Genomic DNA, 17,621 nt, shown 5'->3' with positions numbered 1-17,621 from the left:
ACAGTGTTTACAAAATGTCCCAGAAGGTCAGATAAGCCTTTCTAATAGCAGCACATTACAGTTATCATAACCCACGTGTGGGGCCTCAGGGATAATTCCTACTATATCAGCATGGCCCACATGGTGCCAGTTATCATTTCAATTTCATGTCAGAATCAAAACTGTGAGGAAAAAAAAAAACACTTTGAAATAAGTCATCAGTGGCCTAAGAAGTGAGGACTCTTTAGGAAGGAAAAAAAAAAACCCACCAACAACAGTGGTTAGCACATTTAGAAGAACTAAGCTTTCTGAACACTATTGCAACTGCTTAATTTATTTGCTGATGTGGTCCAAGGATGTAGATGTTTACAGTAAATTATATACTTATTTTTGTTTACCCTTTAGGAATTTCACAGATATACTAAATACTTTTAAAGAGTTTCTATGTCCTTGATATTTATCATCATTAATGAAAATGAAAAGCACTCTGGTAATTTCCAAGAGGCAGCACGTTTTCTGTTTTCTGGAGGTGGGTTTTAGGGTTAAATCTTGGTGGCAAGGGTATGCCTGAATGTTCCAACAAGTGACAACTTCGTGTAGCAAAGGGACTTGGTCATTTCTTGGGTAAAAATAATATTTAAAATGTTTTAAAATTACATTCATGTATGTGTGTATGTTAGAGAGAGGAAGAGAGGGAGGGAGGGGAGGGAGAGATAGTGGTTTTCAGTTGGTTCTCTCCTTCCATCTTGTGGGTTTGGGGAGACTGAACTGAGGTTGCCAGGCTTGGCAGCAGTCACCTTTACCCACTGAGTCTTTTGTAAGCACTAGGGTAGAATTCTGAGGAGGCCATAACTTTATTTCTTTTTCCCTTTTTAGCTGGAGCGATTGGGTCTTACTGTGTGATTCAGGCATATGCTGCCATTGCCACCTTGCCTGCCTGCCTTCCCTCCTTCTTTCCTTTCTTCCTTTATATCTCTTTTTAATTCACCGACAATTTCATATGTGTACACAATGTGTCTTGATCATATCTTCCCCTTCTCACCCCCATGGATTACATGCCGCTCAGATTGGGTATGGCAACACATGTCTGTAAGCCTGGCACTTAGGAGGAGGGTCAGCAATTCGAGGCTTGCCTTAGCTATTTCAGGAGTTCAAGGCCAGCTTCAGTTACATGAGATCCTGTCTCGAAAAATCAGAATGAAAGGCAGGATGGTAGGATGGGGAAGAAAATTATTGAAGAATTAATTGTTAACACCCACCCCAGGCCTCCACTGAGAAATTTACAGCCTTTGAGTAACTAGAGCAGAAGCTGATGTGGGCAAACAAGGATGTGGTAGAAACTGGAGGGATCTGTGTGTGCTATGGTTTGTGGGAAGACGCCTTGCAGAGGCTTGGCGCTGTCATGGCTGCTGCTTTGACTTGTGAAATAAAGATGCCTGGCTTAAGCGAGTATGAGTCTGGGTGTCAAGGATTTGTCCCAGATGTTACACAGCTGTAGACTGAGATCTGCGACAAGCAGGAGAGAGACACTGGTGAGACTTGCCAGTGTACCATTACTTCTAGCTTATAGTTTCCAGAATTGTGTGTATGCATGTATATGTGTGGGTATGTGTGTGTGTGTGAGAGAGAGAGAGAGAGAGAGTGTGTGTGTGTGTAAAAGAATCTGTGTATTTTTCTGGAGCCTAGCTTCACTCTTTGAAATGAGAAACTATGGGTGTCTCTTCCTCCCCTAAGAACTATGGAAAGGCCTCTAACAAACTTTTCATAAGAGCCTTAAAAAAAAAAAAACTGTATGGTAGGGAAGGGGAGGAAGAGGATGGCTCTGCTTTTCTAGAAAACCTGGGGTTCAGTTCTCAGCACCCACTTGGTGGCTCACAACTACCTTGCTGCCTCAGTTCCAGGAGATCTGACACCTCTTCTGGCCTCCTCAGGCACAACACATATACCTGATACACAGACGCACAGGCAGCAAAACACTCATACACATGATATAAACTTTGTAAAAAAAAAAAAATCTATTACTTTAGAGGGAAGATCTCATGGAATTTATTTATTTATTTATTTAGCCTTGGATAAGGATTTGATTAGAAGGCCTGGCAAGAAAGTAGCTCATGAAAATGACTATTTCTGCCTTTTGCTGTTTGTTTGTCTCATTCACAACTGAGGCTCTATTAACACACTCAGTCCTGCTCAGAATAGAGGATACTGGCTGTGGTTGTGGGGGAAGAAACCCTGACCTTTGATTTTCTGCTAACTTCCTCCCTTGCATTTCAAACACTACTCTAACTACATCTTAGCCTGTGTCCTTCTTTGAGACTATAATCTAACTGTGAATTTCACAGTTCCTGCATTGTACTGCTTGTATTCATCTTGCAAATAGTTGTCCCAATTCTATGTCCCAGTACATAGTTTATAACAACCCATGGATTTACATAGAATGACTGTTACTTATCATCACTACCAGAAGCATTCAGATGCCTAAATATATCCACACAAACAGGCATGTGCAAAGGAAATTCCACAGATGTCCTTTTCCTCCATCAACCAGCAACAACCTTGACAGGAGACAATTAGCTTGTTGGATAAGTTTCCTGCCGCCCATTCTTACTCTTCACCCACTCTCAAAGCCGGAAACCCCGGCAGATTGTACAGAGTTGCACACCTGACCACTACTGATGCTCAAATGTCACTTGCTTAGTCTTCACTAAGGCGAAAATTGTTACTTGCCTTCTCCCAGCTTTATCTTCAGCTGTAGAGTCTGAAGGAGTTCCTTCAGTAAAAGCCAGGCTCATTCAAAGTAAAAGCTCAGAATGCTTCAATTTTTGTTCATCTTAAAACAAAACAAAGCAAAACAAACTTTAAAAAAGTCCAGTCAGTTGTCTGATGAAGACCTTCAAGTTACAGAGTGCTTTCTCAGACGCCTCTTTTCTTCTTCACTGGCCTTTCTGGCTACAATGGAAACAACTGCGTTACAATCACACAGTAAGTTTTTGCAACAAAATGGCCTTGAAACAGAATTCTGCTCAGCTGAAGAGTTGGGCAATCAAAATGGAATAAATAAACCTTGCCTCCTGTACTTCATGTGTTGCCTTTAAAAAAAAAAAAAAAAAAAAAAAAAAAGACAGGGTTAAATGTATAGCCCAGGCTGGCCTGGAACTAACTGCGTAGCTACGGCTGTCCCTGACCTCCTGATTTTCCTGCACCTGCTTCCCCAGGGTTGGCTTGAGAGGTGTGTGCTCCTGCCCAGCTTCGTCTTTATTTCCAACACACTAATCTCCAAACACCCGTAAACTTCCCAGGGCTTTGGGGTTCCCTACTCACCGTCAGTACACATCTCTTCTGCACTACTGTAGTTCAGCAGGGATAAACTATGGTCTCCAGGTGCCGTGACTTGTCTTATGTTGATTGTTTTCATAGGCAGGACTCACTAATAGTCTAACATTCTGTTTTTCTTTAAATGGGTGCATCAATTAAAGTATTCAAAGAGCAGCAGGTAAAGATACTTAACTGTAAGCCTGATGACTTGAGTTTGATCTCTGGGACCCATGTAGTAGAGGAAGAAAATGGACTCCCACAGTTGTCCTCTCCCTTCCCTATGCAAATCATGCATGTGTGCCTGTTCACTCCCACACACAAGTAAACATTTTAAATGTAATTAAAAAAAAAAAAGGCTGGGTGTAATGCTGTTTACCTTTAATCCCAGCACTCAAGAGGCAGAGGCAGGCAGATTTCTGGGAGTTTTAGGCCAGCCTGGTCTACAAGTGAGCTCTAGCTCCCCCAGGGCTACATAGTGAGACTTTGTCTCAAAAAAAAAAAAAAAAAAAATGAAGAAGAGAAATCAGGCGTGACGGGAATGGACTAGAGAGATGACTCATCTCCAGCTAAGACACTCACCACCAAGCGTGACTTAGAGCCCCAAGTCCCACGTGGTAGGAGAGAAGTGATTCTCGGAAGGTGTCGTCTGACCTCCACGGGTGCGTTGCAATACACTCGCACACAAAAGTATATACATGATTAATGTACCAAAACAATCAATTCTTAGAGACAAAAGCAGAAAGACCAAGAGTTGCAACAGACTCTGGGTTACTCATGAAACCTGTTTTAAACAACCAAAAGAAAATCAAACAAAAAAAATGACATAAAATGACATGAAAACATTCTAGCCAAGAACCTTCCCACAGTTGTGACAGTGTTTAGCCCTAATTTGTAGTTTCGCTATTGGCCATGCTCATTTCCCTTACAATTATTTTTAGCTCATTCATTCTTCAGATCTGTCTCTGTCTCTCTCTGAAAGTCAAGCGAAGCCAATGGACATAGTTTTTACATATGCCTTTGGATAACAACACTAACACTGACTCTCTCCTTCTGTTACAGTTTGCTCTCATTGCTATAATAAATACCATGACCAAAAGCAACTTGGGGAGGAACAGTTTTTATAGCTCACAGTTAATAATAAAGAGAAGTCAAGGCAGAGACTGTAGATGGGAACTGGGAGATCATGGAGGAGGAGTACGACTTACTGGCTTGCTCCTCATGCCTTACTACTTATTCTCCTCCTCCTTCTTCTGTTGTTTTGTTTTTTGAGACAGGGTTTCTCTGCATAGTGTTGGCTATCTTGGACTCACTTTATAGACCAGGCTGGGCTCGAACTCAGAGATCTACCTGCCTCTGCCTCCTGAGTGCTGGGGTTAAAGACGTGAGGTCCCACCACCCAGCTCAGCTTCCTTTCTTACACAGCTCAGGACCACCTGCCCACCTATGTCACCACCCACATCGGACCAGGCCCTCCCATATCAATCATCAATTAAGAAAATACCCCAGACTTGCCTACGGGCCAATGTGATGGAGGTGCTTTCTCAAATGAGGCTCCCTCTTCCCAGATGACCTGAACTTGAGTCAAGTTGATAAAAATTAACCAGCAAACTTTCTAATGCAACTTGATATGTGTCATTTGAACCGCTAAGTGTCCCATGTGATATAAAAGGCCTAGAAGAGTCAGTATGGAAAGGTGTTGGGGGTTGGTCTGGTTGTATTTTGAGTCTAATTACTGGCCATCAAGATCTGGTCACTGCTCAGATAAGCCTATCTTTATTACGTAAACCTGCCTGGAAGCTGTTTAAAAACAGATGTGGTGGTGCATCTGCAATGCCAGTGTTTCCTAAGGCAAATGTAAAAGGGGGTTTTCTGTAACCTGTATTTTTTACCCATGCCCTTGTTCCCAGAAATAAAGATTGTGAGACTTAGATATATTTACAAAAGCCTAGGCCAATATAGCTAGGCAGGATCTCTGACTTGCTCATAACTAATACTCCAATTATTCTAAGTTCTGCCACTTGGCTGGTTAGCTCTGCTCATGTTTCATGTATCTGTCCTCCTCAGTGTGCTGGGGTGAAATTCAGTGCTCTTCATGCTATCCCTGAATTCACTCTCTCTACCCAAATTCCTCCCTCCTATTCCCTACCTCAGCTATAGTCCAATCAGCTGTTTATTGACAAATTTAGAATCCATACAGTACAAAAAAGATTATACTTGCAAGCAAGATGGGAAATTATTATATGACATTATTCTAGGGAAGATGTGAACAAACATCTATTTATTTGAAATAAGAAACTGCTGATATAAGTAAGGATACTTCAAAGTCCTACTTGATGAACCAGTGAGTTTTATTGGGATACTTATAAGAATATGGATGGGGAGCTACTTACAGGGGCAGAAATGATTCTAAGACAGTTGTGTCACCAAAGCCCACCCCAGGGCTGGTGACAGTTCCCCTAGAACATGCCGCACAACTTGTAGGCAGTTCTACAGGACGGAGACGTGTTCTTTCCATATGGCTCGGTTGATCTGAGCCTCTTCAAGGCAGCTCCACCAAACGGTGTCTTCTAGGCAGTTCAACCAGTTTCTGCTTCTTCCAAGTGGCTAAACTGCTCTGAGCCTCCTCTGAGCTTCTCTAAGAGTGTCTCTCAGCAGTTCTTACTGCTTATGTAGGCTGGGGAGAGTGAGGCCTATAAAACCTGCTCAGTTTCAGGGATCTCCTGAAATTCTGTATTGTTTCCTTCCTGAGCTTAAGGAGCTTTCCTGTAGGGTAGACTGTTTCACCTCCCTGTAAACACCCTGTATCTTGATCAGCCTCCCTTCAAGATGCAAGATCTTAGTCTTAGATCTTGCAGCAGAAGTAGAGACAGGAGAATCACCTAGAAGTTCATATGCCAGGCAGCCCAGAGCAGTGTAAGAATAGCAGCAGAAACAGGAGAGGCCCTGCCTCAAAACAAGTGGAAGGAAAGAGCTAACACCCTTAGCTGTACTCTGACTTGAATGCTATGGCACAAATTCTTTCATGGACATACAGGATAAGCAAATAAAATGTAATGAAAATTGAAAATTGTGAAGATGATCTTCACCCCTGACACAAAGGGAACTGGACTGTCTTAGTTACCGTGGACAGCTTCAAAGAGAAGTTCAGGGGCTCGAGGAGCTGCACAATTCCAAGGTATTGCTCTCATTGCAAGAAACTTGGTAGTAATGAAAATATAGTAAATAAATGAGCTTGAATGGTCATATTTGGAACGTCTAGATTTTACAAACCATTAAATTCTGACCAAGGCTTTGGTGTCAGAGGAAATGGTGACTATCATCTTACTGCTTCCTGATAAAAAGATAAAGTTCAGAATCCTTTCCTTTCTCCCCTCACTCCCACTTTGATTTTTGAGACTAGGTCTCACTCTGTAGCTCCGGCTATCCTGAAACTCACTATCCAGCCCAGGCTAGCCTAGAACTACTGCCAATCAGCCTACTACAGTCTCCCATTGCTGGGATTACAGGCACAAAACAACACACCCAGCAAAAAGGTTTTGCTTTTTTCTATAGATAAGGAACCAGCAAATTCATCAAAATAAAACAGAAGACATGGGTATGGCATGTAGTTCAGTTGGTAAAATGCTTCCGTAGCATGTCTAAAACCTTAGGTCTGAGTTGCAGCACCACAGAAAACTGGGTGTACTATCATCCACTCAGGAAACAGACATAGGAGGATCAGAAACTCAAGGTTATCCTCAGCTACAAAGCACGTTTGAGGCACAAGCCTGGCATACATAAAACCCTGTCTCAAACAAGAAATAAGAAAAGAGAGAAGAAAGAAAGACATCCTTTAAATATATAGAAAAGTAGAAACAAAGATAGACCAAAACAAAATTATGTATTCACATACATTTGTGGGTTTTTTTTTGTTTTGTTTTGTTTTTGTTTTTGAGACAGATTCCACTATGTAGCACTAGCTACCCTGGAACTCACAGTTTTGACCAGGCTGGCTTCAAACTCATAGAGACCCCCTTGCCTCTACCTCCCAAAAACTGGAATTAAAGGCTTGCACTACTACACCGGATTCATTCATTAAACCTTATAATGTTATGCTTTTTCTTTTTAGAAAAGCAACACATTGCTATAGTTGAAGCTCATATTTGCTCCCAATTTTCAGTTCCTTCTTAGAGTTACCACTTTCCTGAACTCGGTGTGCAGCCTGTCATTTTAGAGATGTGTCCATGCTGTAAGTATCAGTAGATTTCACTTCATTTAGTAATTGTGCAGTTTTGCCTTTGTCCATACACCCCATGTTCTCCCTCTGATGGGAATTTGAATTTTGTCTAGTCATCACTACTGTGAACAGCATTCCAGTGGACAGGCCAGTGTCTCCAGTGCACAGAGGCAAGAGTTTCTCCAAGTGGAAAGGCTTTGGGGCTCTCTCTGGCCCCCTCTCTCTCCTTTCCTTCCTCCTCCCCTCTCCCCTTTCTCCTTTTACCCATATGTGTGCGTATGTGGAGGCAAGAAGTTGACACCAGATGTCTTCCTCATTTGTGCTTTTTTTTGTTTTGTTTTTAGGCACAGTCTCTCACTAAAACCATTTTGGTAAAGCTGACTGGCCAGAAAGCCCTTCGAGATTTATCTACCATTCTTTGCGTCAGTGCTGGGGTTACAGGCCTGTGTCACCACATCAGACTTTTGTATGGGTGCGGGGGACCCAAACTGAAGCCCTCATATGGCAGACATCTTACCCACTGAGCCATCTCCCCAGCCTCTGGCTTTCAAATGTTCAGTACCCAAGAGTGAGAAATGACTTCCCATTTAGATCCCACACACGCAGATCACACCGCCTGGCATGCAGCCTCTGAGACAGGTTTTTGTACAGGATATTTTTTTTTTTTTGAGATGTTAGAGATAATCTCAGTGTCACACTAAGGAACACATACAAACAAAGAGAAAGTATCTCCACACGTCAATTCTTTTTGCAAAGAGAGTGTACTCGCGTAACAGCACGCCAGGGCCAACACAGCTTCTGTCTTCTATCACTGGCGAGTCCTTGTGAGAGAATACTTTTGATAAAATAAAACAAAACAAAATCTGTTTCTCACAGTGACAGGGCTTCACTATGAAGTCCTGGCTGTTCTGGAACTTGCTATGTAGACCAAGCTGTCCTCGAATTCACAGAGCTCCATCTACCTCTGCCTTCCAAGTGCTGAGATTGAAAGCATGTGCTACCGTGCCTGCCCATGGAGGTTTTTTTGGGGGACAGGCCTTTACTACGTAGTTAGTAAAACAGCATAGCTTAGATCTCACCGTAGAGCCCAGCATTGTGTAGCAATTTCCTGGAGCATCCACCTTAGAAGGAAGCTTAAGACACAGGATGTTCTATGGAGAGGTAAAACATTCCATCCTGAAGGGAAGCTAGTTAAGTTGAGGAAATAAACAACTCAAAGGCTTCAGAAAGTTCCTGAAACTTCCTCCCCCAGCATATGTGAGCAGTAAAGACTGCTGAGAGACACGCTAAAGCAGCATTTCTCAACCTCTGGCTCATGACCCCTTTGGAGGTCAAACGACCCTTTCACAGAGGTCGCTTAAGACCATTGGAAAACACAGATATTTACAATACAATTCATAAAAGTAGCAACATTACAGTTATGAAGTAGCAATGAAAATAATTGTATGGTTGGGGGTCACCGTAACTTGAGGGACTGTATTGGAGGGGCACAGCATTAGAAAGGCTGAGAACCGCTGCTTTAAAGCCAAGCTGCCCAGAAGAGTTCCAGATGAGCCAAGCCACCTGGAAGCAGCAGAGTCGCCTAGCTGCCTGGAGGAGGCCAGACAGGAGCCTTTCCAGCTTGTTGAACTGCCAGTAGACTGTGCAGTGTGCTCTGGATTTTCATGGCCCACACCCAGGCTGGGGGGACTTTGCTGATGTCTTTGAGACATTTCTACTCTCTAAATAACCCTTCTAATAATCCTCTTGTATGTAACCTCAATTTGATGGTTTTCTTACTATGGTTGGCTGTTAGATTAGTAGACATTTGTTCACAACACCCCAGCAATAGTGTGATACAACACTCTGGCTGGTCTCAAACTTGCAACCCTTCTGCCTCAGCTTCCCAAGTCCTGTGGTTATAGGCATGTGGCATCATTCCTGGCTTTGTATGCAAAACGTTTATTGCGAAGTGTCTCTGGACAGACACCCATGGAGGTGGGAAAGTGGCTGAGAGGGAGGGGGAAAGAGTCTGAACCGACAATAGCAGATGGCCTAAACTAATCCTGCAAAGGCCATTATGATCCTTCAGATTACTGAGAACCGGAGAAGAGCATCAGGCCTTTATATACATACCTGCCAGTTACTGGATAAGCTGCATCCAGGAAGAGGACATGGCCTGGGGCAAGAAACTTCTTCTTGGAGGGCCCTGTGGAAAAACTTAGATAAAATCTGGGCTGCCAGCACCCTTGGCAGATGAAAGAGTGAATGCTTAGTTCTGGAGAGGGACAATTTAGACTTAGGCACACCATGGTACTTAATACGTAAATACGTAAATATATACATTAGGGACATGTGAGTTTACATATACAGACATATAGAAATTCATTGATCTTATATTTTCTGTTTTATTTCATTAAAAAAAAATTATGGTGGCATGTTCCCGTCATCCTAGCAGTTGGAAGGTAGAGGCAGGAGGGTCAGAAGTTCAAGGCTCAACTACATAGTGAGTTTGAGGCCAGACATAAAATAAATTAAAAAGAAAAAATAAATTGGTCTGAAAGTAGTGGTGTTTACAACTAATTAATCACAACCAGTTACAGATTTCTTTGTTCCTCTCCACTCCTGCTGCTTCACTTGACAAGCCTTTTGTTGGATGATATTAATGCCCTCTCCTCCCCAGCCTTGGACAACCAAACATTTTATTAAACATGTCAAAAAAGAAAGGGTGCCCTTAATCCCAGCACTTGGGAGGCAGAGGCAGGCAGATCTCTATGAGTTTGAGGCCAGACTGGTCTACAGAGAGTAGGGCTACACAGAGAAACCCTGTCTCTGGGGAAAAGGAAGGAAGGAAGGAAGGAAGAAAAAAATTCCAATACTGTAGTACCCCAAGATTTAACTTCTTGCTAGCTTCTCAACCAACAAAAAGGCATCTTAGGTTTCCAGTCTTTCAGCATAGAAGTCTCACCTTGCAAAAATGAATGTTAGTCTCGTGATCTTTTCTCTAGCACATAGCAGAATGCACTGTATATAAAAGTCTAAAGTAAAATAATGGGTGGACTGAAGAAGGGATTTCTATGCCCAGAGACATGACATATTTTGTTTTGTTGGCCTCTATAGTAGAGATCTATTGACCCAGGGATTGTGAGGCCAAGTTCACCATCTGTGAGATGACTTGGGAAAGTTTACTTTACCTCTCTGAGCTCAGAGTTCTTCTTGTCAAAAATAAGGTTTTTCCTATTTGTCCGTCTTGCTTCAAAGGGAGATTGGACCTTAGTCCTCAGGCCTGATGGCTATCTGTGGACCGTAAAGAGCAAAGCCCTCTAGATCTGGGAAGCAGAGCTCGGCTCTAGCACTTCTCACACAGTTGTGTATGTGGATCTTCGGAGAGGCCCAGATAGGGGCTTGGTCCCTGTCTTAAAGTTGAAATTGTCATTGGTTACTCTCTAAGATTTATTTCTGCAAGACAGTTCTGTGCTCTGGGGTAGAGAAACAAGAAATCAACCGATGTGTGTTAGATGATGAATTTCAAATACATTTTACATGGCCTTCTTACCCCAATTGTCCTGGAACATAATCCACAGGGCCCTACCAAATGCTGTACATGTTACTTGAACTTCAGCCTTGAGGTTGTCCTTTGTGAAGACCAGTGTGTGTGTGTGTGAGAGAGAGAGAGAGAGAGAGAGAGAGAGAGAGAGAGAGAGGAGATTGACTTCTGATGTCTTCTTCAATTGGCCTCCATCTTATTTGTTTTTTGAAACAGTCTCTGGTGAGCCTAAAGCTCATCACTTAGCTTTTATGTGGCTCTAAGAATGAACTCAGGTACTCATGCTGGCAAGGCAAACACTTTATTGATTGAGCCAACTCCCCAGTTCCTACAAACAGTATTTTTAATTATCTTTAGTATTTTTTTAGAAATTAAAAGGTGTGTGTGTGTGTGTGTGTGTGTGTGTGTGTGTGTGTGTGTGTATCTAGCATGGCACCTGTCTGGAGGCCAGAGAATAGCTTTGTGGAGTTGGTTCTTTCCTTCAACATTTACATGTATCCAGGAATCAAAGTCAGGTATTCAGGCTTGCCCAGCATGCACTTTCACCCACTGAGCCATCTTGCCAGCTCTAGCATCAGTGTTTTGGCTTTACTTAATGAGAACATTTGAAATGGAAAAACATATTTCTTGTCTTTCTTTTTTAAGATTTATTTATTATTTATACAGTAGTCTGCCTGCATGCAGAAGAGGGCACCAGCTCTTATTATAGACGGTTGTGAGCCACCTTATGGTTGTTGGGAATTGAACTCGGCACCTTTGGAAGAACAGCCAGGGCTCTTAACCTCTGAGCCACCTCTCCAGCCCTTTTTGTCTCTTTTCATAAGCCATAAATATTCAATTAGCTAAAGGTGACCAGTGTTATCACAGCTCGCTTCAGCCTAACATGAAGCACTCCATGGCTGCTGTTCTTCACCTGTACTGTCTATTGCCTTCCAGACAGTATGACTTTCATGCAGGCACATGGCAGCTGGACAACACTGTCCCATCACGCCATCTGAACATCCTTTACTTGTGTGAGACAACCTCATCTCAATTTCTTTTTCTTTCCCTATGAGTATATAGCTTTTGAGACAGGGTCTTATGTAGCATAGGATGGCTTCAAATTTGTTGTGTACCTGAGGGTGATCCTAAGTCTCAGATCCTCCTGTGTCTACCTTCCAAATGTTAGGATTACAGGCAGGCACCACCATGCCTGGTTGTATGCAGTACTGAAGATTAAACCCAGGACCTTCTGCAAGAAGGCAAGCATCCTACCATGGTCTATCCTGAGGCCCTTAACAGAACTTTAAGCTCTGCAAGTTATTATCACAGAGTATTAGCTCTATAGATGTGATAATATCTAAAGTCTACAAACGCAACAAAGTGGCATTTATTAAGTTACAGATGCTGTTAGAGTAACTGCAATCAAGTACACAAGCTTGCAGGGTTCTGAATGAAACAGAGGAGGGCTGGGCACTGCTGGCAAACACTTGAGAGCCTGAAATAACTTTGGGGTTATTTAGTTGCCAGAAAAATTGATATACAGGGGCTCTGGAGCTCTTTCTAGGTTTAAATATTTATTATTAGAAATCTATTATTCTCCTTTTTCTTTTTCTTTTTCTTTTTTTGTTTTGTTTTGTTTTGTTTTTCAAGACAGGTTTCTCTCTGTGTGGCCTTTGCTGTCCTTGAACTCACTCTGTGGCCTTGAACTTAGAAATCCACCTGCCTCTGCCTTCCAAGTGCTGGGATTAAAGGCATGCACCACCACTGCTTGGCTCTCCAAACCTTTCTAAAGGGTGTGTGTGTGTGTGTGAGAGAGAGAGAGAGAGAGAGAGAGAGCACACATGGTGTGCGCACATGCCACATACATGCAGATGTCCATAGAGGCCAGAAGGTGGTGTCAGATCCCTTGGAGCTGGGTTCCAGGCCTTCGTCAGCTGCCTAATGTCTTTTGTTTATGTTGGAAACTGAATTTAGGTCCTCTCCAAGAACAATTAATCTCTGGGCCCCCTTTCCAGCCTCTATCCTTTAAAACACGAACTGTGATTTAAGTCACTAACTGTGGGAGTACCCTCATCTGGGTGACTTTTGCCCTTGATACAACTGATCCATGTCTTTGTACTCATATGTGTGGAAAGGGAACGAGGTGTGCTTTTGTTTTTTGATACAGTGTCATTATGTGGTTTAGGCTGGCCTTAAAATCCCAGTCTTCCTGCCTCCAAATGATGGGATCATAGGCTTATTATGCCACCATGCTCAGCTTGACTAAGGTGACTTTATAGGGAGTAGAGATTTAAATGCTTCCCAATCCATCAAGAACCCAATGCTGTCAGTGAGAGTGTTCTGAATAAGAGGTGCTCCACCACCCTAGAGAGCAGCAGTGGAGAAAGAGGGACTGGCTTAATGTCTTAGTTATTTTCTATTGCCATGAAAAAGCACTATGGCTAAGGCAATTTATAAAAGGAAGTATTTAATTTGGGGTTCATGATTTCAGAAGGTCCATGACCATCATGGCAGAGAGTATGCCAGTAGGCAGCAGCATTAGCTGCTGAAGCATTAGCTGAGAGCTTACATCTGATCCATATGTATGAGGCAGAGAAAGAGAGAGAGAGACTTGGGAATAGTAAGGGCTTTTGAAATCTCAAGGCCTACCCCTAATGACATGTCCTTCAACAAAGCCACAACTCCTAATCCTTCCCAAACAGTTCCACCAACTGGATCCAAATATTCAAATATATGAGCCTATGGAGGCCACTCTCAAACCACCACACTCCTTTTAGGTAACTTCAAGATTGGTTATTGATAGCTAGGGATGTAGTTCAGTTGGTATGGTGCTTAGCTAACATCTATGAAGTCCTGGATTCAGTCCCCAACAGCTAATAAAAATAGGCAAATGAAATATAAGATAAGAAAATGAAGTTGATGAATCAAAAATTTTAACACTTTTTTTGTTTGCTTTTTTTCAAGACAGGGTTTCTCTGTCTGTCCTGGACTTGTTTATAGACCAGTTTGGCCTCACACTCACAGAGATCCACCCGCTTCTGCCTCCCTAGTGATAGGAATAAAGGTGCACACTACCATGCCTGGCTAAAAGCTTTAAGTTCTATGGTTAGGTACGTGGTAGGTACTGTTCGAGGAATTAGAGAAGACAGGGGCTGGAGAGATGGTTCAGCTGGTAATATGCCCCCAGTCAAGCATGAGGACATCAGCCAGATCTCTGCAAAAACCTGACACCACAGCAAGTCATGTAAAGTCAGCGTTGAGAAGGCAGGAAAAGGTGGATTCGAGGGGCTCCCTGGCCAGCCAATCCAGCCAACTGGCAATCTTCAGGTGTGTTGAGAGACTGTCTCAAAATATAAGATAGAGGTGCCAGTGAGATGGCTCCTTGTGCAGAAGTGTTTGCCATGCAAGCCTGATGATAGTGGTTAAGCCTGGAGCCCTAGTAAAGGACATACTCCACAGGCTGTCCTCTGATGTCCACACGTGCACCTCCCTACAGGTACCACACACAAATAAGATGTTTTATATTTATTTGAGTGTTTTGCCTGTATGGATATGTATACCACACACATTCCTGGTAGCCACGGAGGTCAGAAGAGGTTGTCACATCTCCTGGAGCTATAATAAAGATGTTGGTGATCCACCATGTGAGTGCTGGGAACTGAACCCAGGTCCTCTGCAAAAGCAACAGGTGCTCTTAACTACTGAGCACCTCACCAGTCCATAATAATCTCTCTTTTTTTGAGACAGAGTCTCTCTATGTATCTCTTTGCCTTTCTAGTGCCATCATGCCTGGCCAATAATTATATATAGAAGTAATAGATTTGGAGCAAAGATAATGAGTTCTTTTGCAAATGCTGACTTTTTCTCTGAGTTTGAGGCCACCCTGGACTACAGAGTGAGTTCCAGGACAGCCAGGGCTACACAGAGAAACCCTGTCTTGAACCCACCCATACACCCCCCCAAAAAAAAGAAAGAGGAGAGAGAGAGAGAGAGAGAGAGAGAGAGAGAGAGAGAGAGAGAGAGAGAGAGAATGCTGACTTTCAGGTGCACCTTTGGCTGAACTAGCAAGATTCAGTTATATAATACTAATATGTAGGGGAGAAATATGGATTTAAGATGTGTTTCCTATTCTAAGGATCAATATAGAAGACAAGAGCTGCCCCCTTCCCAGGTTCACTCTTAAATCACAGGTGTTTCCCTTTTCTGGCAGTTTTCTTTGAGCCTTGACAATAAAAGGTGTCCCTCTTGTCCTCTTTGCAGGATGTGTGTCTGGGCCAGTCAATAAAAAGAAAGCAGGTTGGTGTCTGATTGGTTCAGCCTGGTGTTTTCCAAATCTCCAGGCTGTACCTCTCACGTTAGGCAGATGAGAAGCGCTGACTCATATTTCCTGCAAGTGAGCACAGATATCCATCCTACCAAATGAGTTAGAGCTCTGGCCACTCCCAAAGACAGCCCAAGTGCTGGAGTCATTTATGAGCATCCCTTTCAGGTCTTGTGTTTATTATAAAAATTCAAAGGAGAAAAATGCCCTTTCTAATTTGACTTAACCTTCAGCTGCAAGCTGAAGTAAGATATGTCAGGATTGGTTCAAATGTCATTTTTTTTCCTACCTTCAGTCTTCACAGTGGTCTGCTTACTGTGAAACTTGTCACTCTCTGGATGTTATTAAAGTTCCTTGTCTGGAAGCATGCCTTTTGTCTCTTGGGTGTTCCTATTTATGGACCTCCATGTTCCTTCTGTGTTTTGCCCAGTACTTGGAACATAAGTGCTGGCTGAGGTGAATATGTTAGAAGTTAGAAAAATACTGCCTTATTACTCAGAGTCAGGGCACACAGATGGGACATTAAATGGATACATTTCTTAAAGATAACTTTATTTAGAAGATAATTCCAAAAGTAAAAGCTGCATTGTTGAAAAAAAAGGCATTGCTGAAAGAGCTGAATTACTCATTTGGGGAGAATGTTGAGAAGTGATAATTTTCAGATCTATGAAAAAGTGCTGAGTCAAAGATGGTGCCTCAGATGGCTACTCAGGGGCAAGGGACTCCAGCAGCCCAGACTGCTACAGGACCCTCTAGTTCTTAGCTATTTCTCTCAATCATCAGGTTTAAATAAATAGTTTGTTTTTAATTTTATTACATTTTAGTGTGTGTGTGTGACTTTTGAAGGGACTGGTTCTTTTCTTCCACCGTGTGAGCCCTGAGGATCCACTCAGATCATGCAGCTTGCTGGCAGGTGCCTTTATTGGCTAAGCCATCTCACCAGTCCTAGAACTGGTCATTGCTAATACAACATTTCTTACCGTCACTTTTTAAAATTATAAGATACCTTGTATTTCAAAAAGACACCAGATTGGTCTATTTAAGGAAATAAATTGCTGATGGAATTATGTGACTAATAAATTTCAGCTTGTAGTTTAAGTACATGACAATGTCACTCTAACACTGTTTCACAATGAATATGATTTGGCAAACGTGGGCTCTGCTTTGGAAGTCATCCAAAGGGTTTGTGAAAGCTCACAAGTGGCTGCTGGAAGGTTTTCACACTGATGAGGAAGCCCTGTGGCACAGATATCAAGGATTACTTTAAGGCTACAGGTTTTCATTTAAAAAGCCATTGAAATGTCTGGCAGAGCAATTAAAGTACCAAATTTACCAGGTGGACAGGAGTAGGCTGTAAAACAGCTTGTGTTCCCAGCTCTATAAATGGTTACTGCTTTCATCGTTTCCCTTCATGCACCATTTGAACTACAGTGTTTTAAAATAACTTCTTAGAAACAGCCAGCTAGAGTTCCAGGTGGAAAGCAATGACATCATTTCAGAAATGGCATGGGACTGAAATTTATAAGCCACGTTTCTCTATCTGGTTCACGTCTAAACTGTTATAACTCCTTGTCTAAGACACATTTGGGCCTTAAGTTTATTTAGCTGTGACTGTAGTGACATATGCCTGGAATGTAGCCAGGACTCCAGATATGACTGTTAAGGGCTAACAGCACTTGAAGATAGTTTCTAAACACACAGTCAAGTGTTTCTTATTGGCCTTCTGCCATTTTTGTTTGCTTAAAGCAGCAGAAAATTTTTATTTGTAAAATTAAAGTACTTGAGAGGTTGGAGTGCTCAGCGGTTAAGAGCACTTGTTACTCTTCCAGAGGACATGGGTTCGATTCCCAGCACCTACAGAGTGGCTCACAAACATCTGTAACTCCAAGTCCAGGGATCCAACACCCTCTTCTGGCCTCTATGGACACCAGACATGAGAGTAGTACACAGAGACACATGCAGGCAAAGCGCCTATATGTATAAAATACAACCAAAGTATTTTACAAAGCAGTTGCGATTAAGCACGGGGCCTCCTGTATGATAGGTAAACACTGCAGTTACACCCAAGTCTCTGTTACCTTTTGATAGTATTCTCTTTTCAAGAGACTCTTTTCAAGAGCACTGGCTGCTCTTCCAGAGGAGCTAGGTTCCCAGCACCCATGTGGCAGCTGAAAACTGTCTATAACAGTTTCAGGGGATCCGACACCCTCGCACAGACATACATGCAGGTAATGCACATAAAATAAAAATAAATTATTTAAAAAAAGATTGGGCTGTTGGCC

Source organism: Meriones unguiculatus, chromosome 6 (assembly GCF_030254825.1).
Source record: "Meriones unguiculatus strain TT.TT164.6M chromosome 6, Bangor_MerUng_6.1, whole genome shotgun sequence".
NCBI lineage: Eukaryota > Metazoa > Chordata > Mammalia > Rodentia > Muridae > Meriones > Meriones unguiculatus.
The sequence above is the reverse complement of the archived record's forward strand: the minus strand, read 5'-3'. Positions refer to the sequence as shown.